This window comes from Ceratotherium simum, chromosome 23 (genome assembly GCF_057802395.1).
Source record: "Ceratotherium simum simum isolate JZ-2026a chromosome 23, ASM5780239v1, whole genome shotgun sequence".
Classification (NCBI taxonomy): Eukaryota; Metazoa; Chordata; class Mammalia; order Perissodactyla; family Rhinocerotidae; genus Ceratotherium; species Ceratotherium simum.
The window spans coordinates 36,767,495-36,793,546 of record NC_141922.1 but is presented as its reverse complement, the minus strand read 5'-3'; the positions used below and the strand labels follow the sequence as shown (position 1 = coordinate 36,793,546).

The 26,052-nt window shown below is 37.9% G+C and overlaps 1 protein-coding gene across 2 annotated transcripts in view; it reads right to left on the bottom strand.

Moving 5' to 3' along the window:
• The window catches only part of UBR5 (ubiquitin protein ligase E3 component n-recognin 5), a 122,375-nt gene that overhangs the window by 82,003 nt on the left and 14,320 nt on the right, over positions 1 to 26,052 (bottom strand). The gene's annotated exons all lie outside the window — the stretch shown is intronic.

The window sequence follows — 26,052 nt, the reverse complement described above, 5'->3', positions numbered from 1 at the left end:
AGGAAATAGTCTTGAATTAATATAAAATATCATAATACTCATTTAAACTAGGTAGTTTTCTCAACCTAAGGAAGTCATTTTAAAATGTAAAGATGTAATCAAATGTAGAGACTTTAAGAGTTCAAGTCTATTAAAGTTACCAAAACAACCACTTGGTCTTTCAAAACTTTTTCAGAAATAATTCTCTCAAAAATCAACAGAATTTTAGAAAGCAATGGAAAAAATTAGAACATTAAATCAATAAGAAATTTCATGAATTTTGCTTTCAAAGGGTGACAAAAATACATGAAATCAAATTTCCATCATTTGTACTAACAGATGAAAGTGGTATACATACTTCCAAAATAAATCACACCTTAAAGCCAGTTTAGGATTAAAAAGCTGCCACAAATCATATATGGGCAAATAATTACTTCAATAAGAGATTCTAGTAGGAGCCAGCTGTCCCTCAACTTTACTTTATCCTGTAAGTTCTATCCTCTGTTCAATGCTGAGGAGCATCTTTCAAACACTGACATACGTATAGTAACAGTCCCACAACGAATCTCATTCGTAAGCAAGAATAACTTTCAAATGATGCCATATTTAATTTCTCTCCCAAGAAGTAGATAATAACTGGTAACTTTATTCTCACTCCCAAAGATTAGCATCTGATCATGTGTGATGTGGCCCCCAATAAAATACATTTTCATTTTTGTAGCCTAGTGTTGCGTTTACTTTAACAACAATGTGTTTTCACTGGTCCTATAAAGTCAAGCCTTTTCACTAAATCCCAGTTTGCTCATTTACAAGGCATGCTTCTTGGTTCCAAGACGAGATAAAACATGATAAGAGTGGGCACTGTGGGACTCATGAGCTCTGAGAGAAGGCTGACTAGCAAATGGGAAGAAAATAAAGTGGGAGGCTCCATTCTGGGCCATAACAACAGCCTTCAGAAGACCCAGAGCAGAGGCGGGGGCGCTCATTCTCTCCAGCCCACATTTACTACGAGTAATTTAAAAACTTATGCCAGGACTAGAGCCAGAGAGTGAGAAAAGGCTAGGAAAGGTTTACTTCCCAAAACCACAATAGTGACACTTTCAAAAGGTACCTGTTCACTGGCATACGACTAAACCATTCATTTCCATTCCTTTTTTCTTAGCCCAACAATTTCTCTCGAGCGTTCAACAAAGTATACAGCTTGGGGGGGGGGGGGGGGTGGAGATAAAATTTGTCCAAGCCTTTTCAAAAATGGACAATAACTGAGAATAAAAATTAAATGCTGCTTTCACGGTTCCAAATATTCCACATACACAGTATTTATAAAGCTGAAATAAGCTTTGAGGACATCAAAATGCGAGAAAGTAGTAACTTAAGAACTCAACAGCAAACTTCAGGCTTTTAAAAGGGGGCAGAGGAAATGATTACTGCCATCAATTAAATTTTCTAATCTTAAAAATCATAGTGGACTCCTAACCACATCAGAAATGCATATCTATTTGTAGTGGAAACAATACCTGCTGGACAGCAAGAAATCTGGGGTTTACCCCCAGCTCGTCTACTACTAACTGGGGTCATTTTAAGCCCATTAGGTCTCAGGCTCTCATCTATGTGAGGAAAACACTAATGGTCATCTCTGGTTCTTTTCGGTCCTGAAATTCTTATGAATGTATGAAAAGCAAATGTATCAGTGGAGGATATATATGTAATGTTTATATGGAAAGAGCACTTACTAATTGTCATATTCCATTCCATCTGAAACTTGCACATACAAACTGATTTTTCATGGAAATTTAAACTGTTTCCCTAAATATCAAATTTTTTAAATTTCTTAAATTCAATCCCAAAAATTTACACAAAATATATCATTCTTCCAAATCTCAAGACAGTTATCATGACTAAACTGGCCCTCGACACACTAGTCTACAGAGATCCCAGATAACAGTGACAAAGAAACCTTCAAGTGAAAAAAAGAAGTATTATGAACTAAGGAGTATTTAGTTCCCTTTCACATTATAGACCCCTCAGCAGACACATAAATTGCAGAATCACTGCAGGCCAATGACCACATTTATTTAAATTTACTAAGTTACTGAATGTCTCAACATAATTATTAGGCCCTCATCTACTTTAAAGGATCTTCCTCCAAAAGTTTACAATGCTTAGTTATTAACTATATTTCCTTTCATAGCAACATTAACAAAAGTTTTCCTTGTTTTTAAAATAAAAGGAAAACTACCCTAGAGCTCACCAAATTCCATTTCAGAATAAATCTTTACATGTAGTTGTGATGGAAAACAATTTTAAGGGTACAGCATAATATTACAAAATAACCTCATAACTCAGCATTTAATCACATTCGGGACAGACTGGAAAGCCTTTGTGAAGTGGCTGTAACACACAAAGGATAGGTTAGCAACAAGCTTTTGACAATCCTTAGTACTCCTACACCAAAGATTTATTCTATATTCCAATTTAATAACCTATTTTATTCCTTTAAATTTATACACATTTTACAGATCCAGAGGCTGCAATTTTTTTTAAAGCACCAAGGTAAGGTAACAGCAAACTGATGCTAATAGACAAGAAATCAAAGTATAACAGTACTTGCTAGAAGCTAACAAACTTCGTTGCTGCCCTTGAAATCCCCTATAATTTCAGTCTCCTTTTCCTCAAATTTAACATTATCATTTCAAAGATAATTCATCTTCTCACTGATCCTCAATTGGCAATAGCACTTCATGCAGGTTCTTCAGTGTTGTAATTCTCTGCCTACCCCTGCCACATAACACACCCACATGTCAGACACACACACCCTTAAACCGAATGAAACCTGATGGATTTCTAGCTGAATATCTAAAACTAAAAAATTTAGGCATATTTAGATCCCTAAAAGGCTTCAATTCTCCAGGACAGAAAGATATTCCTGACATCCCATGTTCTACAAGATGATGGTTTTCATCTATCTGGAACTGTAAGACAAAGTACACTGACCCAAGTTTCGTGTTTATCAGGAGTCACCTTCATGGTGGAAAGTGGCATAATCTGTGACCAGTACGTTCCCTCCGGTCTCACTCCCACTTATTTCAGGCCCAGCTCGAATGCTACCTTCTCCATGAACTTTCCCCGGTAGCACTAATTTTCCTCCTACAGAAGTCTACAGCTTCTCCCTCATACAGGACCTTCACTGTCTACTTTACACTCTCGCCATTTGTGTTTCTGTCTGAACTGGCTTCATAGACGCTAAACAAAGACAAGACAAAACTTACCAAGTCTTACCCCACTCTTTCACTTGTTTAGATACAGTTCCAACGATGAAAAATGTACAATAATACTTGTATACAATCCATTTCAGAGGCAGAAAAGGTTCCTGATCTTTATCTCAATGAAACTAACTCCCCAGGTCTTCCACCTCAAAGCTTAGAACAAGCAAGAAAAGTGTGAATATACAGATTTCTTTTAGGATAGCTGCCCATACAACTCTTACAAGCAGGGCAGGTAACACACAGAAAACATTTAATGATTCACCACTTACCCAATAATCATATTAGCAAACTGCCTTTAAAGTGACCTCATGCTAACCTCCAGATAGCCACCCACGGAATAAAGCTTTTACATACCCATATAATTTTATTTTGGAGTAAAGAGCTTAATAATCCATACAAAAAACCAACAGCCAACAGTCAATAAAGGTTACCTACAACATTAAATCACAGATGCCCGCAGAAAATGTCTTAAAGCTCACCTATTGTCATCCATGTCAGGGAAGGCAGGTAGTGCCAAAACACAAATGGGTACATTCAAAATCTGTGCCCAGATCATTTTCTTGTAGAAAAAGAAATACGGTAGGACTATTTCTGGCATTTCTCCAAAAGAAAACTCTTTAAATCTTAAAACCTAAAACTCAAGAAGCAATGAAATTGCACATATATATATGGAGCAACGACTCTATTACTATTACTAAATAAGCTGGTACAGACAGGAGCCAAACCCACCTCTAACCACAGAACACGGTCTCTCCACTGGTATCAGCATGCACTTTCCTAAGTAAAGGCAGTCGATCCTTAACTTTCACACCCTGTTCTTTTAGACAACTCTTGCACCATATCATACACACTGCCACCTCTGAACTGCTTCTTCCATGCCAACTGTTCACATTATCCCTGATATCAATAAATTCATGCTGTCACATAGTGGTCCCACCTGCCAGCCACTGTCATGGGGAGAAAAGGCTCTGCTTCAGGCAAAGTTGCAGAGAATGTTTTGAGATGGTCATTTACTTGAGCCACATCTAGTAGACACATCTCTACCCTCACCAGTAAACTTAAAGCCTGGAGCTAGCTTATTATTCCAGGCCAGAGGGCATCCAACCCAAAACCCCTTTTCACACAGTCCTGGAGCAAGCCAATGGCAAACCACCTAAGGTATGCTCACAGGGGAGCCCCTTTAGGGGGTGTCTTGGGTGTAAGATGGTCAACTGAGTTTTCTCCTCATGCTGCACTGTAGATTTGTTTTTGTGTGAAGGGAATAAAGCCTTTCCCCCACCTACCCACTCTCTGTTCTGACTTAAATATTAGAAGCTACCTTGACCCACGGGGCTGAGCATGGCAGGGAAGAGCCTGGAAGGATTAGGGTTGCCTTGACCCAAGCAAGAAGCACCAGCACATTAGGGATGAGTCTCTTCATCTGTGTGATTATGAAAGACTTTCGTTCTATGTCTAAAATTTGACTTCAACACATTCGATTTTCAGATACATTCTTTGAAATCCATTTTGTACTGCTTCTATCTGAATCTAACCCTAATCATGGGTTCCCCAACTTTGGGATTTCACAGACAGTAAAGAGGAGTGGGGTGTGTGAAAAATGAGAGATATAACTATTTAGACAACACACACAGAAAAAAAAATCACAACACCTCATTTTCACAGCAGAAACATAAGACCATAATCTTAGAATAAATAAAAATTAATTTAGCTATACTAAAACTCTCTATTTTGTCCTTAATTTTTCTCATGTCACAGCTGACCACAGAAAACTTCAAAATTGAACATTAAGGAACCAATGAGTAAGAATATTGTAAAGGCCAACCAGGAATTAAAAATGTTACCAGAAACAAACAATCTTAGGCTTCAAGAAAGCAGAGATCGTAAGTTTATTTCTTTGTATGTCCTATAGAAGGGTATTCTCTAAAAGTACGTAAGATTCTCTGATGCATATTCTTCACTTTCCCAAATATTCTTTAAAAGTCCTCTCAACAGCCTCCCTTCCCAACCTCTCATAATGTATTTTAATGATTCTCAAACTTTTTGATCTCAGGACCACTTTACACTCTTAAAAATTATTAAGGACCCCCAAAAGCTTTTGTTTATGTTGGTTACATCCATGATATTTATAATATTAAAGTAAAAACCAAGAAAAACTGCAAATATTTATTTTAAAAATAATAAACCCATTACACATTGACATAAATTACCTTATGAAAAATAACTATTTTCCGAAAAATATTTGTGACATGGGACTGTTTTACATTTCTGTGGACCTCTTTATCATCAATCTTAATAGAAGGTAGCTAGATTCTCAGATCTGCTTCTGCATTCACTATGTCACACTATATTGTTTTCACTGAAGTATATGAAGAAAAGCCAGCCCTACACAGATAAGTTGCTGGATAAGGGAGGAATACTTTAATACCCTTTTCCGATCATTGTGGATATTCTTCTTTGATATTACACCAAAACTTGACAAGTGATAGTTTCTTAAAGGTTGGGAGCAATGTGAAATCTGAAACCTATCAATGAACTTTGAATAAATCTTTTGCCGATGCATGAGTCTATAATGGCACACGTTGGTCATTTGGAAAATATCAGTTTACTGACTTATGCACATCTTTAAAATCACATACATTCTTTAAAGTCACATTTGTTAAAAATCACTATCAATGTTCTGTGCCAAACTCACAGAGATTGATACAGGTTTCCCAAAATTCTATTTTTGCTTGAAAGCTCAATTTTATCACTGGCAACGAACAGCTTCAAGTTTTCCTTGAAGTGACAGGTTCAATTCGTTCATTTTCAAGAAAATGTCAAATACCCAAGTCTGAATAGCCAGTTTGTCAGAGACTCTTTCAAGCAAAACTAGTGTTCCATGAAGAAAGCAGCTAGTTTAGCTTGCAACTAAAACAACTGCAAAAGTGCTTTTCTTCAAGACAGAGAACGTTCTCATTTTGTCACACTGAATATCAAAATGACGTACACAAAGGTTAAGATTTAATAAAGTTAATAATTTTTACTGCTTCATCAAGAACACAATAAACAAACACATAGGGACAGAGATTGGATTGGTGGTTACCAGAGGGGAAGGGGGGAGGGAGGAGGGTGAAAGGGATAATTGGGTACATGTGTGTGGTGATGGGTTGTAATTAGTATTTTGGTGGTGAACATGATGTAATCTATGCAGAAATAGAAGTACAATGATGTACACCTGAAATTTTTACAATGTTATAAACCAATGTTACTGCAATAAACAAAAAATTTAAAAAAAAAAAAAAAAAAAAAAAAAAGAACACCCTTAAGTGAAACTGGCTTTTCTTTTCCTACAAGTGCAAAAAAGTGAAGAGTACAATAATTTTCAATACAATTTGGTGCCACTACTTTGATTTGTGCTAAGAAGCCAGTATCTTACCCACCATTGCTTCTGAACAATAGCACAAATTTCAAAACAGTGAAAAAGACAAATAAAGTCTCAGTATTACTGTCCAGACAGTTTTGACCTCAGAGCACCTGAAAGGGTCTCAGGGATCCAGGGTCCACAGACCACACTCTGAGAACTGCAGTACTCTATTCTAAAACACAGTGCCATTAACGTAAGCAATACTAAATCCATGTGGGGAAAAAGTCAGTAATTGTTCATTCTTCTTACTAAAACAGCCATGATTGTCAACCAAAATAACCTCCGAATTACACACTTTTAAAATACTTTTTAAATTATGGATATTCTTCCATACTACACCAAAACTCAACAATGATAGTTTCTCAAAGGTTGGTTGCAACATAGAATCTGAAACCCTATCAATGAACTTTTCATATTGTTATACTAAAATCCATTGGTCCATCTTGCACTCTGAATAAATCATTTCTCCATGGATGATTCTGTTTAGATATAAAATAGCACAGTAAAGTAGCATGAAGTAGCATAAAGCATATTTACAAATTTAATACTGCCTCCTGACAGTATTAGACTCCCACAAAGGGCACTAAGTGTCTATCATTCATTTGCCAGTGGTTCTCAATAGAGGAGGAGGAGGCAGTAGGGGCAAGGACACAAAAGAACCTCTTTAAGAGTTACATGCAAAAGCTACAGTCAACTACGAAAAGGGGCAGGCAGAGCTTTAAGAAGATGTCACACACTGCCAGCCCACAGATGTACACATGATGTTGAATCACACGGCATTTTAAATTTTTTAAAGATTCTTGGCTAACATTTAAACTTGGAAGATTTCACACAGAATTTCAGATTTCTAGGTTCTTTTGAAAAATGAGATCTAACAACTGAGCTTATATTCCCTCATGGTGACTCGAGGTGCCCTTACCTGCCCAGCACCTTTAGGCACCTGGTTTTGAGATGGCTGACATAGGAGGATTACTCCTCCCACTCTCTGAAAAAGGATATTCCCTTGGTGAAGAGGAATCTGATCACAGTTTTATAATTCAAATCTCAGCTTGTACATTGATCTCTAATATATCTTTGCTCAGCCATAAGTCTTAACCACATTTTATTTCTTTAAATTTGACTTGACAATTTCTAAAATAGCAGTCTGACTTTTCTCACTTTTTGCCTACCGAAAAAGAACTATACCAAGTAGCAAACATCTGACTTTACTCTTAAAAGACCCCAAATTACACAAATGACAGCTTTTGCAGAAGGAAAATCCATCTGTCAGCTTCCTGAATAACAATTATAGGTAGGACTTATACATATTTTATGCTTATGGAGATGACAAATGCCAGTTTATATAATGTGTTCACTCTACCCTAAATAAATGATACAGGATATTCACCTTCAAGATGCATTAAAGACCAAAAAGGAAAGAAGTTTCTAAATAAATATTATAAATTTATAAAATGATATGAAATTTTTAAATGGGAAAATCTTGTAACTATTCCCCTTAAAATGGTTTTCAGTTGAAACTGTTAAAAGATTTCTATAAGACTAAGATGAGAAAATTCATGTTATAGAAATGCTCTGCAAACTATCATAGAAAAAAAATGACATTACACTTAGAAATCATTTCTTCCTCTAACCTGGAAAACATTTTGGTTAGAAACTCTTATACAGTGTCATAAATAACATTTTTCCTAATAAAATGAAAAGAAGACCAAAATCCCAACCTACTGTGCCATTTGAAAGATAAACACATCTCTGAGAAAGTAAAGGCTGAACACAACAAAATAAGTCATTTTTCCTTAAAGCCAAACCAACCATGTTATTTTCAGCTCCATTCAAAACAGGAAAAGGGAAATACACATGCCAAATGGACAAGAAGAAATTTGGTAGAAAAAAATACAAGATATGGCCTTTATCCATTAATTCTTCTTGATAATTTCATAAGTCCTTCTGTCTCATCTAATTTCATTTTCTTAACAGTAAGACTATAAACATCCATACAAGAATCAAACTGTGCTAACAGATAGGATGAGAAAATTTCTTTAGAACTCCTGTCTAAAAAGTGTAGCATCCGGCCAAAATTTCAAGAGAAAATTCTTGGTTTTCTTCACCCTTAGGTCATATCCACATTTTCAATACCTGAAACATCATTCATTAAAGTATCCGTCAAATGCAAATAATGTATTCCTATCATTACAAACCCAATTTTACCTCTATACACAAATCAAATGTCTCATGAGATAACGGATGCACTTCATAGCATAAATACTGCCATTTGGCGAGTTATTCAGTCCTTGCGATAGAATTGTAAACTGAAATAAAATACTCGTAATGAAATCCGATTTTTCCACAGAAACAAGACAATTAGGAGGTTATATTCCTGACCAAGGATCCTGATGCCATTAGATTCAGGAAAGCTTCTTTAAACTAGAGCTACTGGGATGGCTTCTTGTTGCCCTTTTAACGCCCAAGATGAAATAGCAGTTTTCCTGCCTTTGAACTAGTCATTTCACCTTGCTGAGCTGCCGTTCCATCTGCCCCAGGAACCACACCTGCAGTCTTGTGAGGGGCAGTATGGTGGAGTGGGAAAAGAAAAAGCTGTGGTGTCAGACAGACAAACCTGGGTTCGATTCCATCCCTACTGCTAACTGGCTCTGAAACCTTGGGCGAGCATACTTGAACCTCCCAGAGCTTGGACAAGATTTCATGGTCTGTTAAATGGAGATAAAACCACTTGTCTGGTAGCACTGCTGTAAGGATTAAAGGTAATTTTGTAATGTACCTTGGAAAGAGCCAAGCACTTAAATGCTCAATAAATGGCAGCCATTATCATTATCACTGAACTCTATTTTTCATCCTTAGATAGCTTGCTATATATATTGCTTCTTTAAATCCACCAAGTTCTGGCTTGAGCTGGTTGCCAAACTAAATAGGCCCAATTTGAATGCTGAGATCTGGTAGGAACCTGAGGGTCCAGGGAATGACAGCTAAGTCTGGGAATTCTTGGAACCGGAAATCTGTAGTTTTCTGCACTGTAACTCTCTATGTCTTGTGCATGAATTTTTATTTCACAAAGAGTAAGAGATTCCTTCTCTTCTTGCCCCTACTATATCCAATCTCATCTCCTCACTCTTCCAGAGCACTCTATACTCTCACAATTCCTTAACTAAATTATACTCACAAACTACTCTCTCTTTTCTTTGTGGTGGAGGGACACACCTATTCCTTCAACCTAGAATAACTTATACATGGCGCCTTCTACACAGCTAGCTACTCCTCCCTCAAGGCTAGGCGGAAAGAACCTGTGGGAAACCTCCCCTTTCACTCCAGGCTAAACCAGGCATCTCTTGGAGTCCCAATTATACCCGGGGCACACTTCCTCCATAGCACTTCTAATGCTGTAACTACTTGTTTCATGGAATATTTGTCTCTTTTACCACCTGACAAACTCTATGAAGACAAGAACCATGTCTTAGTAATTTCTAAATCCCCAGCACCTGACACAAAATAAATCCTGAGTAACTGTGTGCTGGTAGATGGGTGACTGAACAAACGAACGGACATTCATATGCCTTGGCTCTAAGTCTTACACCACCTCAAAACAGCGGATTCACAGCTTTTTTATTCTTTTCATAGTCATTTTTTAAGATTTTAGATGTTCTGATATGCTCAATATTACGAGACTGGGTTTTTTTAAACACACCAAAGGAATGTTGTCCTATAAAATAACCCCTCTGGAGGCTCTACCCTAATTCAAAAAGTCCTTGCAATACTATGAAGAATTTTTGAAACTCTTTCTTTGAGAATCACCTACCAGACAGACAGGAAAATCATTCAGTACTTTATGGCCTGGGAGACTCTCCCAGTCCCCTCCACTTGGAGGACAGTCTTCTTTCTCTCTCCCTCCCTCCCTCCTCTGTGGTTTAATCCAGTGTTAGTAAATGTGCTGAAGGGGCCAAAAGGAAGGTGGAAACAAAGGGAAGAGGAAAGGAGAGATCATTAGGAAGCAAAATTATAGATAAAAGTCTGTGTGCAGCCTGCCTGCTTCAGTGCCTTAAAATGCAAACTACAGAAAGTCTCTTCACCTATTGACACGTAATGCAATAAAATATTCTAACATTTAATGCTGTATCAAAACAGGAAGAATTGGACATAAACACCTATATTAATTTTTCATTTGTTTGTGTTGTTGTTGTTTAGCAGCACTGTAGCCACGAAAAGGCAAAATTAGTGTCAGCCTGGTCCTACCTAGACACCCAAAAAAAGCCCTGGGTTTTCAGTCTCAGCTCCACCATTAAAAGATGGAGCGTGACCTTTAGTAGGTCGTTTAACATCATCTGCTCTCATGTTTCCACCTCTGCCCAAAATGGTGGTTACCATATCTGTTTCACAGAGTTGTTTTAAGAATATGATAATATGCCACAGGCAAAAGTAATGTGTACCATCTAAAATAACAGTGTCTAAATCTGGCTAATCATCACAAGGTCTAGGGAACATTTTAAAGACATATTCCTAGGCCCCATCCAAACCTAAATCAGAAATTTCCAAATACAAGGCTCGGTAATTTATATTCTGGCTAAATAAATTATGGCACATGCATGAAATATCTCTGGAAGGAATAACATTAGTCACCTATGAGGAAAGGAAGTAGGCAGCTAGGGAACAGAGCAGGAAGGGAAAGTTTTCACTGTGTGCCAATGTATACTTTTTAAATTTTAAACCAGGTATCTATATTATCAACTCAGAATTAAAAAAAAAAAAATTTCCAAGCACCCAAAGTGATTCTGATTATCAACTAAGTTTGGAAATCACTACTCTAAAGTACCATAAATACATCTAAAGATTGCTTAAAATAGGCACAAGATTAGTAATCCATTTAAGGAGATATCAATAACCCCACTATTTCAAGTTTTGGAAATGTTGCTTAGGACAGCCCCCTCTTAGAAACTCACAATTCACACATCTCTATTAGACTCTGATAAGTCCTACAAAAAAGAAACCCATTTAACTATGCTTAATCTTGTGTTTTCCAAATTGAAGTTGAACATGGAACACTGTTCAGGTCATTCTTTCTAGTAAGATCTTGGGGATCCAGAGGACAGTGGTTTGAGATTTATGCTCCCTGAGGCCGACACCATGTCTTCCTCACCCCTCAACCCCAGCACCCTGGAGAGTGCCTAGCACAGAAAAACCCCTCCAAAAGGGAGAGCGCCACATGACAGACTGCGTTCCCTGGACTTTCTCTTTAGATCCCCCAATTTTCTAATTGTCTAAGCAACTTCCAGGATAAAAAAAGTAAACAGCATAAACAATCCCACTCTGCCTAAAATTATATTGTTAAAAAATGCAAACTATCCACAGCAGATATTTTTTAAATTAAAGTAAGATGGCAACAGGCATTTTTATTCCTTTAACTAAGTGGAAAAATAAAAGATCTTTAACTACGATTAAAAATCATCTACTTTTAGGAGACAGCAATGGATTTCAGCATCATTTTCCTTCTACAGTATAAGCAGACCTTGCTGGGCATCTTTATTCCCATGAAGCCAGACTAATCAAGTGAGCTTTACGATCAAACTGCCAGACAACGTCACTTATTACTGAAAACATGCTCAGAGGTACCCAGGGGGTCTGAAAGCTGTATCACATGGCTTCTCTGAAATCTGCACCTACTAGTGTCCCTGACATTGGGTCTCTAACCCAGAAAGCCTTCCTTTAGGTATAATCCAGAGAACTAAACCAAAGGAGTCAAACAAATGTCATCAAAACTGTAAACCACCATAGTCAAATTTAAGTGCTCAGCCAGATCCCTAGTGTTTTATCACTATGGAGCACAAATGAACACAAATTTCTCCTCTCTGGCAACACAGCTACCATAGCAAAGGCCTGGCTCCCACATCTAGCCTACAGGAATCCACCATTAATGCTTCCAATCCGTCTAACAATAAATACTCAACCCAATATACACTGACTCAACAGGCAGTCTCTGATTTACAGACTGACATTCCTGGCAGACAGGCTCTCATCCCATCTCAGTCCCCACTCTCTTCATTTCCCAACCACTAAAAAAAAAAACCCTTGGTGCTTGTAGATAGTGTGTGGATAGGACAGAGAGCAAACCCTGGGAAGGATTAGGAAGGAGATCTGCCTATCCGTCTACCAATCCCTAATCATCATCCCCAAATCACTGGCTTTTTTCTCCATGCCTTTTTTTTTTAATGCCTCAAAATCACTTACTAGTCAGAGATATTATGTTCTTAATCTTGGGGCACCAGGCACTAATAAGTTTATTGTTTAATCAGCTACCTCCTCTCTTCATAACTAACTTCAACTTCCTGAGAGGGGGAGACGGTGGCGTGGGGAGTGAAGTACATCAAACACTAACTCCTCTCCTGCCTGGCGCTCTGCACACTCACCACAATCTCAGACCTGTCCTAGCAATCACTAGGTCAGAAGAGGAATGCCTGAAAAACTGTCACCACCATCAGAGCTATAGCATACAGTGCAGCCCTTCTGTTCCCCATAAAACAACTGGCATCTGTATAATGCTTCACTGCTTACAGAGCAAAACAGTTAACAAACCTAACAAAAATGGATCCAGTCTACAGTGAGAATACTTTTAATAAATATCATCAATTCACACTAGGACCCTACAGTTGCTCTGAACCAGACTAAATTCTCTATACCTCTTTCCTCCTCCTAACACTGATCACCCCACCAAGCCTGATGTGGATAGTCAGGGAAAAGGCCATTCCATAGGTTTGGGTGGTCCTGTTCTCTCCACTTTCTCCCTTTCCCATCTAAAGCTAAGAAAAAGTAAAGTGGGTCAAACTAAAACAGAAGGCACCAAATGTATAAAATACTTATCAGTTAGCAAGTATTTACTGCATATTATGTGCAGGTATGCAAACCAGAAGGGTGGAAGAATGGGCGAGTAGAGACGGTGCAGTGAGTTCACTCTGGGAAAACATCTCCTACTCTAAATATGCAGCTACAGAAGACAACTGAAAAAAAGAGAAACTCGAAGACAAACCCAAGATCAAATGTAAGATAAATATCTCCACAGAGGGGAAATGAGCTAAAAGTGCTCCCCAGTGAGAGGCTGGGTACCAGAGTCAGGTTCATCCTGGAAGCACGAGTTTGGCTCACAGTTTTGTCAGAAAACATTGTAGCTAAAAATTTTAATAGTAACCACTAAAAGAACAGAAATACAATCTATGGCTTCCAAATCAAAAGAGGACAGGAAAGGGAAGGGAATGCAGGAAAACTAGGACTCTAACAGAAAAAAAAAAAGCAAATAAAAGATCAGAAAATGAGAAATTCAGACAGTAGAAATAAATTTACTTATTGGTTCATCTCATATTAAAAGTCAAAGATTATCAGAGTAAATCTGGAATATCTGGAAAAGAAATATTCTGGGAAAAAAATAATCTGGAAAAGAAAGTATTAATAGGGATAAAGAGAGACACTATACATGTAATAACAAAAGGAATAATCCACCAAGAAGAACATCCAACATGCGTGAATTTGAACCTCAAAAATATACCTAGTAAAAACTGACCATTTGAGAAACTGTCAACTCCACTGAGAAATTTAACATAATTCTATCAGAAACTGATAGTTCAAGCAGAAAAAATATTAGTAAAGATCGAAACTTTGAAAAGGAACACTAACAAGCTTGATCTAACAAATAACTATGTAGAAACCTGTCCTCCCAACTGGGGTGTCACACACTTTTTTAAGGCATAAAGCATAATGTTATCTCTGACTTCTGGATTTAACAGATAAGTAAAATTCCTTCAAATTATAAGGACAATCATAAGGTTGTCAACTTTTCATTTTGCCAAGTAAGAGTCAGAAAAAACAACCAACTACTATTACTAATATTTCATAAAAAGAAAGATGAATTTAAAAAGTAGGAAAGATGATCTGAAATAAATGTTTCTCACTAACCATGGACTGCGAAAACTTTCTTAGAAACTGGCACCAGCATAGAACTGTACTTAATTCAATATTTCTTTACTTTTCTTTTGACCTCGGGAAAACAAACACATACAAATATTTTCATTTAATATCACGTCTTTGATATAATAGTCTCCTTGTTTGCCATTTGAGAAAACAGAAGACTACATAGGTTAAGAGGTTTACCTATAATTACTCAATTAGAAGAAGGTAAGAGAGAAAGTGTAAAACAAAACCTCTCCAGGCCTCCATTCTCGCCATCATACCACACCTGGCAAGGGTCCAATTCAATCAACAAATACTTCCTGAACGCCCAGAGTATAAAGGCCTGGTGTTAAGTATTACAGAAATAAACTGCACTATAAAATACACTGGGGAGGGGCAAGACTTAACAGAACCACCTGAGGGAGGTTGCTACATACTTGGGGATAGCGCCCCTAATCGTGAGCCACAGCTACAGAAGACAGCGTGATCTTCCCCTTGAGGGAAAAAGGAAAGTTGAAAACCACTGCTTCAATCCATGTATCTTAAGTAGTTTACAATCTACTTTTAAAAACAAAATACATACATAGAAAGACAAATAAAAAATAAAACAGTAACCCAGGTGCCAAGACGAGTGCTATAAGCAAAAATTACTAAAAGAAGGCAGACTTCATTTTGGATTAGAAGAGTCAGTGAGGGCCAGGGTTCAGGGGAGTCAGGATTTTGAAATGGGCCTTGAAGGGGGTTGGGATACATCATCTCAGCAAAGGGGGCATATTTGAGTGAAAACATTTATAATGATTTATCTATTAAACAAAACAACGTTTGGCTCTTAGACAACTAAAAAAGTTAAATTTCTCCAAAACACTACAGGAAGCCAAGAAGATAATTCTAAGATTTGAAATCATGTAATTTTTCTTACAAGTCATCTGAAATGGATAGTACTAGAGCAGTCTGCTAGTCAAGATACAAGTGCAAGAATAAAAAAGACACAAACTATATACCACCTTCCTATGATCAAATAATTATTCTTTTTGAAATCAAAATCTCTCTTCAAATAAGACTGAATAAATATCAAAATCTACTATTTAAAGTCAGCCAATGTGACAAAACAGTAAAAAGGAAAGACCAGTGACAGACGCAGATCTCAGGACAGCAGATACAAGGGACACAGATCCAGCAATCCTACCACTTTGCTACCTGGTGTGGATATGAAATCACACAAAACTGTAGAAGACTGTAGAGAAGAACATGAATGCTCTGAGGAGAACCTTAATAAATGGGAAAGCAAAGTAAAAGAAAACCTTTCTTCCTGTCCCTCATCAGATGTAGAAAATAAGAAAACATTCCAGGGCCGGCCCCGCGGCTTGGTGGTTAAGTGCACGCGCTCCGATGCTGGCGGCCCGGGTTCGGATCCCGGGTGCGCACCGAGGCACCACTTCTCCGTTCATCCTGGGGCCGAGTCCCACATACAGCAACTGGAAGGATGTGCAGCTATGACATACAACTATCTACTGGGGCTTTGGGGGGAAAAAATAAATAAATAAAATCTTTAAAAAAAAAAAAAAAAAGAAAACATTCCAAAAAAAGCAATAAAAGAAAATATAAGCCCTGATTATTATAATAAGTTTTGAAGAACTTTTTCCATGCCTGAAGACCAACAGAGGCCTTCCAAAATTAAATTTTGAGTCAGGCTCGAGTACATTTTGAAAAGTTATTAAACCTGCACATGCTGGGATACTCATTTTCAGGAGGAAAATGTAGGGTTACTACAAAGCCAATGGTAAGCTTCAAGCCTCTCCTGAGAGCACACAGGGCCATGGCCAAGAACCACAGATACGTGAGCGGAGACTACAGGAGAAGTGTACAAGCCAAAGAGAATCACATAAAAATCACACTGGGTGCTACAGGGTGAATGTTTGTGTGCCCCCAAAATTCATATGTTGAAATCCTAATGCCCAATGTGATGGTATTTGGAGGTGGGGCCTTTGGGAGGTGATTAGGTCATGAGGGTGGAGCCCTCATGATGGGATTGGTGCCCTTATAAGAGACAGGAGAGAGCTTGCTTCCTCTCTCTCTGCTGTGCGCCATGGGAGGCTACAATAAGACACTCATCTACAAGCCAAGAAGCAAGGCTTCACCAAAACTCGACTGTTTACGGCACCCTGATCTTCCAGCCTCCAGGACGGTGAGAAATAAATGTTTGTTGTTTAAGCCATACAGTTTATGGTATTTTGTTACAGCATCCTGAGCAGCCTAAGACATCTAGTGTATTTAGAGTAAACAGGAATCATTTTCTTGTATAGAACTTCTAGTTAAACACACGTTTATCTCCACTACCTCCTGCAACCCCACTAAAATGACAACAAATGAATTTTAAAGTTTTAAGGACAAAGAGAAAGAGAGAAGGCTAGAGCATTCAAGCAACAGATGCCAACAAAATTTTGGAAGCTGGAGAGGAGATACAGAAGTGAAAAATGACTCAGCAGACAAGAGAAAACTGAAACCTAAAGTCTGCAGGGGGGAAGCCAAAAATGAAGAGACCAACTCTTAGAAATTGGAGGCACCAGGTACCTCTGAAATCTGGGGGTAACCCCAAACAGGGAGACTGCTGAACATCTGGATAAGAAGCAGTTAAGATCCCCACCCTACAGACAGGAGACAGCCTCTCCTAGACTCTTGACAGAACTCTTCCCTACTTACAGAAATTCAACCAGAATAATAGTCTGGGGATACCTAGCTAGGCAGTTATGGGCACACTGGAAGCAGTGAAAGCTGTTTATTGAAATGAGGAGTCCACCAGCCCCCACCCCAGAATGCTTGCTGCCACACTTACCTTCCAGGATTCCTCTCTGGGGAAACTGGCCCAACAGGAGAAAAAAATCTTCAACACAACATAAAACAAAAAATCAAAGTGATGGAAAATAGGGAGAAAAGGTAAGTGAATCAGAGTAGCAATGGAGGTGTCAAGCATCCAACTCCAAAAACTACCAGGAGCTCCAAAAAAAGAAAAATGAGAAAATGGATAACAGAAAAAAGTATTAAAGAAATAATATATCAAAATTTCCTAGGGGCCAGCCCCGTGGCTTAGCGGTTAAGTGCATGTGCTCCCGCTGCTGGCAGCCCGGGTTCAGATCCTGGGCACGCACTGACGCACCGCTTCTCCAGCCATGCTGAGGCCGCGTCCCACATACAGCAACTAGAAGAATGTGCAACTATGGCATACAACTATCTACTGGGGCTTTGGGGAGAAAAAGGGGGAAAAAAAGGAGGAGGATTGGCAATAGATGTTAGCTCAGGGCTGATCTTCCTCACAAAAAAAAAAAAAAATTTCCTAGAACTGAATGATATGAGCTTTCAGAATAAAAGGACCTATAAAGTGTGTGAGGCTTAAAATACAATGAATGAGAAAAGGACCTACATCAACATGAAATTTCTTAGCACCAGGGATTGACGAAAGACCCTAAAAGCTTGGCAGGAGTGGAGCAGGAGTAGGTCAAGTAAAAAAAAAAATCAGGACTCAAAATGGCACTGACCTCCTCAAAAGAAATACTGGAATCTATGTGACAATGGTACAGTGTCTTCAAAATTTTGAGGAAAAATTATTCCCAACCAGAAATTATAGACCTAGCCAATAACAATACATAGACAAAAATTAAATTTGCTTTCACCTAAATAAAGTAACAAAATGGTACACTAGTGACAGAATAGGGACAAAAAAAAAAATTTTAAAACAAATTATCAAAACTAGATCCAAAATTCCTTAAAATATCACCAAAACTGTTAGTAAGTTAGAAACAAAAACAAAAAAACTTCCACCCTCCTGCCTTTTTGGATACAGAAAGTATGTAGACTGACTTGTCCAACCAACCTCACAGCAATGAATGCGGCCGCATCTACGAAAGTGATAGAAAAAGGTACTATTTGTGTTTAAAACGTATATGTGCAACTTTAAACACCTTTAAATAGTCTGAAGATTACTGTACATCAACAAAGCCAAGACCTGGGATAAGGGAGAAGAGCAAGTAACAGAGCAAAGACCAAAATCAAACAAACAAAACAAAAAAACCCTCGGGTCAAAAGTCGCTGAAAAAAACTAAGGGGAGAGCTCTCTGAGCTTGCAAAGGAGGTCCTTACAGGCTCTCCCTGAAACCAGCAAGTCTATAGCGCCTTGACCGTACTTCTTCAAACTCTCTTAATAGTTTCTTGAGTCACTGGTTTGACGAGAGTCTATAAAGTAGACAAGCCAGAAAAATTCTAACCACAACAATCAAGACGTAAAAGCCTGACCGTTAAACTAAATCAAGAGTTTTGATCTGAAATACCCAGAAAGGGCTGCTGAGTCCCTCAACACATCCAATAAATAATTTAGACCATAAATTCACTTCTATTATGGCAAAGTTTACTCACACATTTAAACCAACGGGGTATTGTAGCACATAATGTGCTTAGTACAGAGCCTGGTACAAAATGTTAGCTGCATCTCCTACTACAGTCACGCCGCTTAATGATGACAGGAATACATTCTGAGAACCACGTCGTTAGGTGATTTCGTCGTTGTGCAACCATTATAGAGTGTACTTACACAAACCTGGATGGTATAGCCTACTACACACCTAGGCTATATGGTACTGATCTTATGGGACCACTGTCATCTACGCAGTCCATCACTGACTGAAACGTCGTTATGCCACCATACATGACTGTACTGTCGTTACCAGGCTAACTGAAGGAAAGAAAAGGAACCGGTAAATGGGAACTAGTGAAAAGGAATTTGGGGACGCAGAACTGCTATTACTAACGGACAGTACCACTTTGGATGAAGACAGCAAAGAGTGAATCCAAATATCTACCATCATACACCATTAAAAAACCAGCACTGAAAGATATCTGAAACAGATCTCATGACTAACACATAACAATACCAACTAGACATAACTGCAGTTCACGTTCATGGATAAAACTGTACTTCTCAGTTCATACGCATCTATTAAAATCCTGGTTATCTCAACTTATCCAAATTACATTTAAAATTGCCTCTATCCTACCCAAGTTACATATCAAATATCTACAAAAACTATAATTAAGATACTACAGTCCAGTAGGCACTTCCTCTTTTGACCTCCTCTAGAACTTCTCATCAATGCTATTCAACTTCGCAATTAATCATTTACTGCTTTGAACTGTTGTCTCTGGTACTGCTGTTCTACTTTTTACATTTCTATTTTATTTTCCCAACTACAGAGTAAGAATCTTGAGGATATGACCTATTAACTTTTTTCACACCTGGGTATTTAGTACACTGTAGATACTGCACAGATTGACTAGAGATACTAGCATATTCTACAAAACCAGAGACAAACTGTTCACCACCTTCTTACCCAAACAGCACATAAAGGATAGAAACAATTCAGTGTCACAGAAACAATTCAGTGTCACAGCAGTAATGATTCTAATGTGTCCCCAGCCCACCATCTCACACTCTAGCATGTCAGGATGGGGAGTGCAGGAGAGCTTAATAAGTAAGTACTGGCATACTGGCTTCAGAAATGAACAATGGTCCTACTTTCTACAACACTCAACTGAGCGTGGAAACTATGCATCACTTTATACATGGTCCCCCTTCTCTATCAAACCCTAGGCAAGAGGGAAGACAAGATGCATGGCGACAATCCTGTCCTCTGCAAAGAGACCAAAATTTTAAAGCAATAAAAAAACTGTATTCATGTAGGCACAAGATAGTTAATTACTGCTTTTAAAGGCTAGAGCATAGTCCTTTACCATGATATTTTATCTACACATGTTTAAAACTTTGGTTCACATAAAAGTACCCATGAGCCTCAGCAGCAGAGCCTGTTCATGAGACTTAATAACTAAGGGTCTGTGCTCAGAGACCTACCACTCCACAGCCTGGGAACCACACTCAATGTCCTTCAACTCAAATTTCCTCCACAACAGTGCCGCCAGGTGTTAAATGAGATAGTGGAAAATACAGTGCTTCGTACATGCTAAGGAGTAATAACGCTAAAAACAATGTTTAAAATGAGCAAACCTCATGATTTACAGGATCAGCCTCTAAACATTATTAATTCTAACACAGAAAGTTACACTCCTCAATCCCCAAAGAGCAGCCTCCACAAAACAAGGACTTACATTTTAACTTCAGTTTTTACGAGTGCTCAACGCAGTCACATAAAGAAAACTTCTGTGTCAATTATAAAACTCGTTGTCCACTGGGCTTTTTAATATCTCTAAATGTAAAAGAGTCACTAAAAATTTATCTCAGAGCATGATGAGGAAAGTTTCTCTCTGATATAACATAATAAAGCAGTGTAATTTTTTAGTCATTGCTTTTTGTCTTGGCTCCCAGAAAGTCCAAAATATGATTCAACTTAAATTAGCACTTCACTGTCACCTCCTACCATCGTTACCTTCCAGAACTTCTACCCACTCTCTCCCCGGCTTGGAGTGTAGACTTGAGAAGGCCCTTAGACACTGTCCAGTCCCACATCCTCATTTTCTAACTGCAACAATAAGGCCTCTTTTGATTAGAAACAGACAAAACAACAAAAGGTACTGTATGGACAAAATAAATACAGGGTCTTTCTTTTTCACATTCACACAAAAGATGCTGCAATTTCATCCCATATTCCATTTGATAAAAACTGTAAAACACCAGGAAAAATTACACATGACTAATATACCTTTAAAATTGACCACAAATAATATCAAAATACTACCTTAGGCAAAGCTATAAAATAATAAGGCCTATTTCTAACAAACTTGACATGCAAATAGATGTCATCCTCATATTAATCATACTGGTAAGCTACACATACATTTCAACACTAGTGACCTTGTCCAAAAGATTTCTGGAACTCTCCTTTTGGAATCAGCTGTAAGGTTTCTTCTGAATGCCACTACATAGCCAGTGCTAGTACAATGCCTGGCACACAGTAGGCATGCAAATGATTATTAAAATAAACAGACTCAGCAGCAAAACCTAGTCATTTCAGGGCAGATGTGTCTCTGGAAACAGAAAACATTGAGTCCTAAAACTGACTAATCAAATGGTGATGAAGCTAAGTAGTAGTTGACCAAAGAAAATTCTGTTTCACAGGAAGCAACACCCTGCAAGTCTGAGCCGTCACAGTAAAGAACTAATCACTAGCCCACATTTCAATCTTTAAGTCTCAGAATATATCAAATGTTTCACATTTTCTAAATAATGCACCCAACCAACCACCTGATTGTATGAGTAATACCAGTGATGTCAAAGAAAACACATTTATATTGACTTCCTTTGTGATTCTGACCTGGATGCTACTGGGGGCCTCTGTGATGTTAAGCTGTTGAACTGTCAATGTTAATACTTCTGTGTGGAAATACTATGTTCATTAATAGTCACTACTTCCACAAAATGCATTATGTCCAGTGCCATAAATGTCGTCTTCATTGCTTCTATTTTCAAATACACGATATCAATCTTTTCTAAAACTTTCATGGTACCCAAATCTCCTTGTGAATACTTATACTTTACTAGTAGTTTATCATTTTTTTAATGGTTGTGGTGATTTAAAAAAAAATCTATAGAGGCCAGCCCACTGGCGTAGCAGTTGAGTGCATGCACTCCGCTTCGGTGGCCCGAAGTTCCCAGGTTTGGATCCCAGGCATGCAGTGACGCACTGCTTGTCAAGCCACGCTGTGGCGGCGTCCCATATAAAGTAGAGGAGGATGGTCACAGATGTTAGCCCAGGGCCAATCTTCCACAGCAAAAAGAGGAGGATTGGCATCGGATGTTAGCTCAGGGCTAGTCTTCCTCACAAAAAAAGAAAAAAAAAATCTATAAATTCTTTAACATTCCTCCCATTGAGAGGTAGAGTAATCATCTCCCCTTGAATATGGGTCTAATGACTTGCTACTTGAGAAGGAATGAGGCAGAAGCAAGTCTGCATGATTTCTGAGGCTGTGTCATAAAAAGGCACTCCAGCCTGGCTCTCTTTCTCGGGACACAGGCCTTTGAAACTCTGAGCTGCCACGTAAGAAGTCTAGCTACCTCAAAGGCTCCCTGCTGCAGAGACCACCCAGAGAGACCACCCAGAGCGAGAGATGCCTGAGGAACCTCAGCTGTTCCAGATCCCCACTGAGTCTTCTGGATGACTCGGCTACCATTTGACTGTAACTGCGTAAGAAACCTAGGGTAAGAAGCACCTAGCTGAGTACCGCCAATCCCCAGAAATAATCATCATAAAGGATTGTTGTTTTACACCATTAAGTGTAGACAGCAATAAAAAACCAGAATGATCAAAGAAAACCTCAACGTTTTCTTTGGTCCTAGTTCCACTGGTATATGAATAAAGCCTCAGTTATACTTCATCTTTGATATCTTCCTGTAACTGTGCTAAGTTTAAAAAACAAAACTTTGTATTACCTATACCTGTGAACTTCCTTAAACATTTATTCCAAGTTATCTTATTTACAAATCTATTTAACCTTTGATTCATCTGAATAGTAAATCTTTGCTCAAAATAAAAGCCAATCTTTATGTAACATCAACAAAACCTCACACTTCTATATTCTCTAGTGACTGCCCAACTTCCCGTCGATCACACCAGGAAACATACACTGATAGAATGTTCTCATTTCCTCATCCCTGCAGTCAGAAAACTGCAAAAGGAAACAAAAGCGGACAAGGCCAAAACCTGCACCAGCCACTGATCTCTTATTAAAATGGTCTTCAAACATCTCTGCACCTTTAACAAGTGCACAGCCTGGCCTATCACTTCCACACCTTTTGGAGTCAAGATGTTGTTGATTATAGGATGTTATCTGCTAATACAATGTAATCCAATGCAAAATACACACACAGTGAAACTGCAAAGCTTGCAAAAGATGCAAGATTCTGCAAGCTCTAGAAAGAGCAGTACTGGAAAATTCATCAAAACACACACACCACTGACAAATGAAAATTATATACACAGACCAATTAAAAGTTCATGAAAATTAAAAACAATGACACAATTGTGCTTTCAAATTAAAAAATTTCATATTTCAATGATTATGTGTGGCCCTTGGAAAAACTGCAAATATTTTTGTAAAAATGACTCCATGACAAAATTCAAATGAAGCCAAACGCTTGACTGAATTCTGGTTTGAAAAACTCAGCCATTATTTAAGACATTTTGAGGACAAGTGGAAAAAAGTGAATATACACTGGCTATTGGATGGCATTGAGGCATTCTTGGTAATTTTCTAAGGTGTGATAACGCTGTGGTGGTTGTGCGGAAGGTCCAGATTCTTAGGAGATGCAAGCACACGTATTTAAGGACAAAGCATTATGATGACTGCAACTTCCAAATAGTTCAACAAAGTTAATTACATATACATGTATATTTTGCAAATTTGGCAAAATCCTAACAATTATTGAATCTAGAAGGTGGATAACCAGATAATTCATTGTTCATTCTTTCAATTTTTCTGCATGCTTGAAAAAGTTTACTATAGAATGTTAGGGGGAAAAAAAAAACCAACCTTACCAAAAATACATACACACACACATACACAGAGTCAAGGACCAAGATTTAAGAAAGGCCTCCTACATAAAATATAGAGGGGAGAAAAAAGTCAAGTGAAGTTAGACTGTGGTATCTTTCAATGTTATACTGGAATAGTACATGCCAAAAAAATCCAAACACTTAATTCATTCCTTCTTCTAAAGATTGGAATATAGTTCTAAGAACTAATTTTTATTAAAATAAATTATTTTACTTACTTTTGAAGTTCAAATTAATTTAATAAAAAAATGTACTAAAATATATTAGGTCAGATCCTAGGAATGCAAAGACCACAATGAGCCTGTCTTCAGAGAGGTCACCTCTCAGCTCTCCTGATGGCACTCACAGGCTCACACTGAGGAAGGGCAAGTTTAACGAGTCGCCCTGCACTACAATGAGAATGTTTAACAAACCATTTAGGGATATTACAAAGAATATCAGTGGGCTTGGGCATCATCTCTAACTCATTACAATTTTTAATAAGAACACATTTTAAATAGATGAAACATATGGAAATAAAAACCACACTTTTCAAAAAAAGTGTTTCATAATTACTAACAAGCAAAAAGCATGTCACTAGAACGTAAGCCCCACAAGGGCAGGCATTTTTGCCTCTTCTGTTCACTGATGTAGCCCAAGTGTCTGGCCCAAAACTAGCCCTCAATAAATATTTGTGGACTAACAATGAATAAATTAATGGAACTTTAAGTCGAATTTTGGCTTTCTGGCAATGTTCATTTATATTTAAGTCATGATGAAAATTCTGGTCAACTTACTAAAAAAAAAGAAGTACTTAAATTTTACCACAATTATTTTTACAAGCTGTCTTCTCCCTGGGTGAACTCTGAATGTACAACAGAAATGGTAAATTCTTGTCCAAAATCCAAAAGGCTTTCATTACACACCATTTCTTTGGGGCAGAGCTGTGAACAAATATTCTGTAAGCTCAAGTCAGAAATTAAGAACATATATCTCATCCTAATGGGCCTTGTTCAATATCAAAGCTCAAAATAAATTTTTAAAAATAATAAACCTATTTACAGAATCATCCTCAGTTTTACACAAAGAATTATATTTCCTGTAAGAAGTTTCTACAGAAAAAAAATTTTAATGAAATTAAGTCAGTATTCTTTACTCAATGCTTTTCATGTTCTTGTCTTAGGTGAATAACTAAACTAAAACACTTTCCTAAGGATTTATTCTTTTTCTATTATTAAAATAATAACATAGGGCCGGCCCAGTGGCGCAAGCGGTTAAGTGCGCACGCTCTGCTCCGGCAGCCCGGGGTTTGCCGGTTCGGATCCCGGGCGCGCACCAACATACTGCTTGGCAAGCCATGCTGTGGCGGCGTCCCATATAAAGTGGAGGAAGATGGGCACGGATGTTAGCCCAGGGCCAGTCTTCCTCAGCAAAAAAAGAGAAGGATTGGCAGATGTTAGCACAGGGCTGATCTCCTCACAAAATAATAATAATAATAATAATAATAATAATAATAACATACTCATATAGAAATATATTAAAATACTGAAACATAGTGGAAGACATCAAAAGTAATTATCCATAACCCAGAAACAAGTTCACTGTCATTTTCTTTCATCACTTATAAAACTTTTGTCTTTACATGGTTAAGACCATAGACTGTTTTATCTCTTAGATAGACAAACACTCCACCTTTTATTCATCTCCGTGATATTACTGGCCCATCCGCAGGATTTACAGTGTTTTCCCAACAGCAATGAGGCATTTGAACTGAACCATCCATCCAAGCTTGTTCGTCCTCATTAACAATAGCAAACACTAAGAACTTGGCTGGACAGAGGTGAAGGATGCTATTTGTAGCCATAAAATCAAGCAACTGGCCTAAACTGAGATAGAATTCACACCCTTTATTGCACTGGCTCAGTTACTTTAA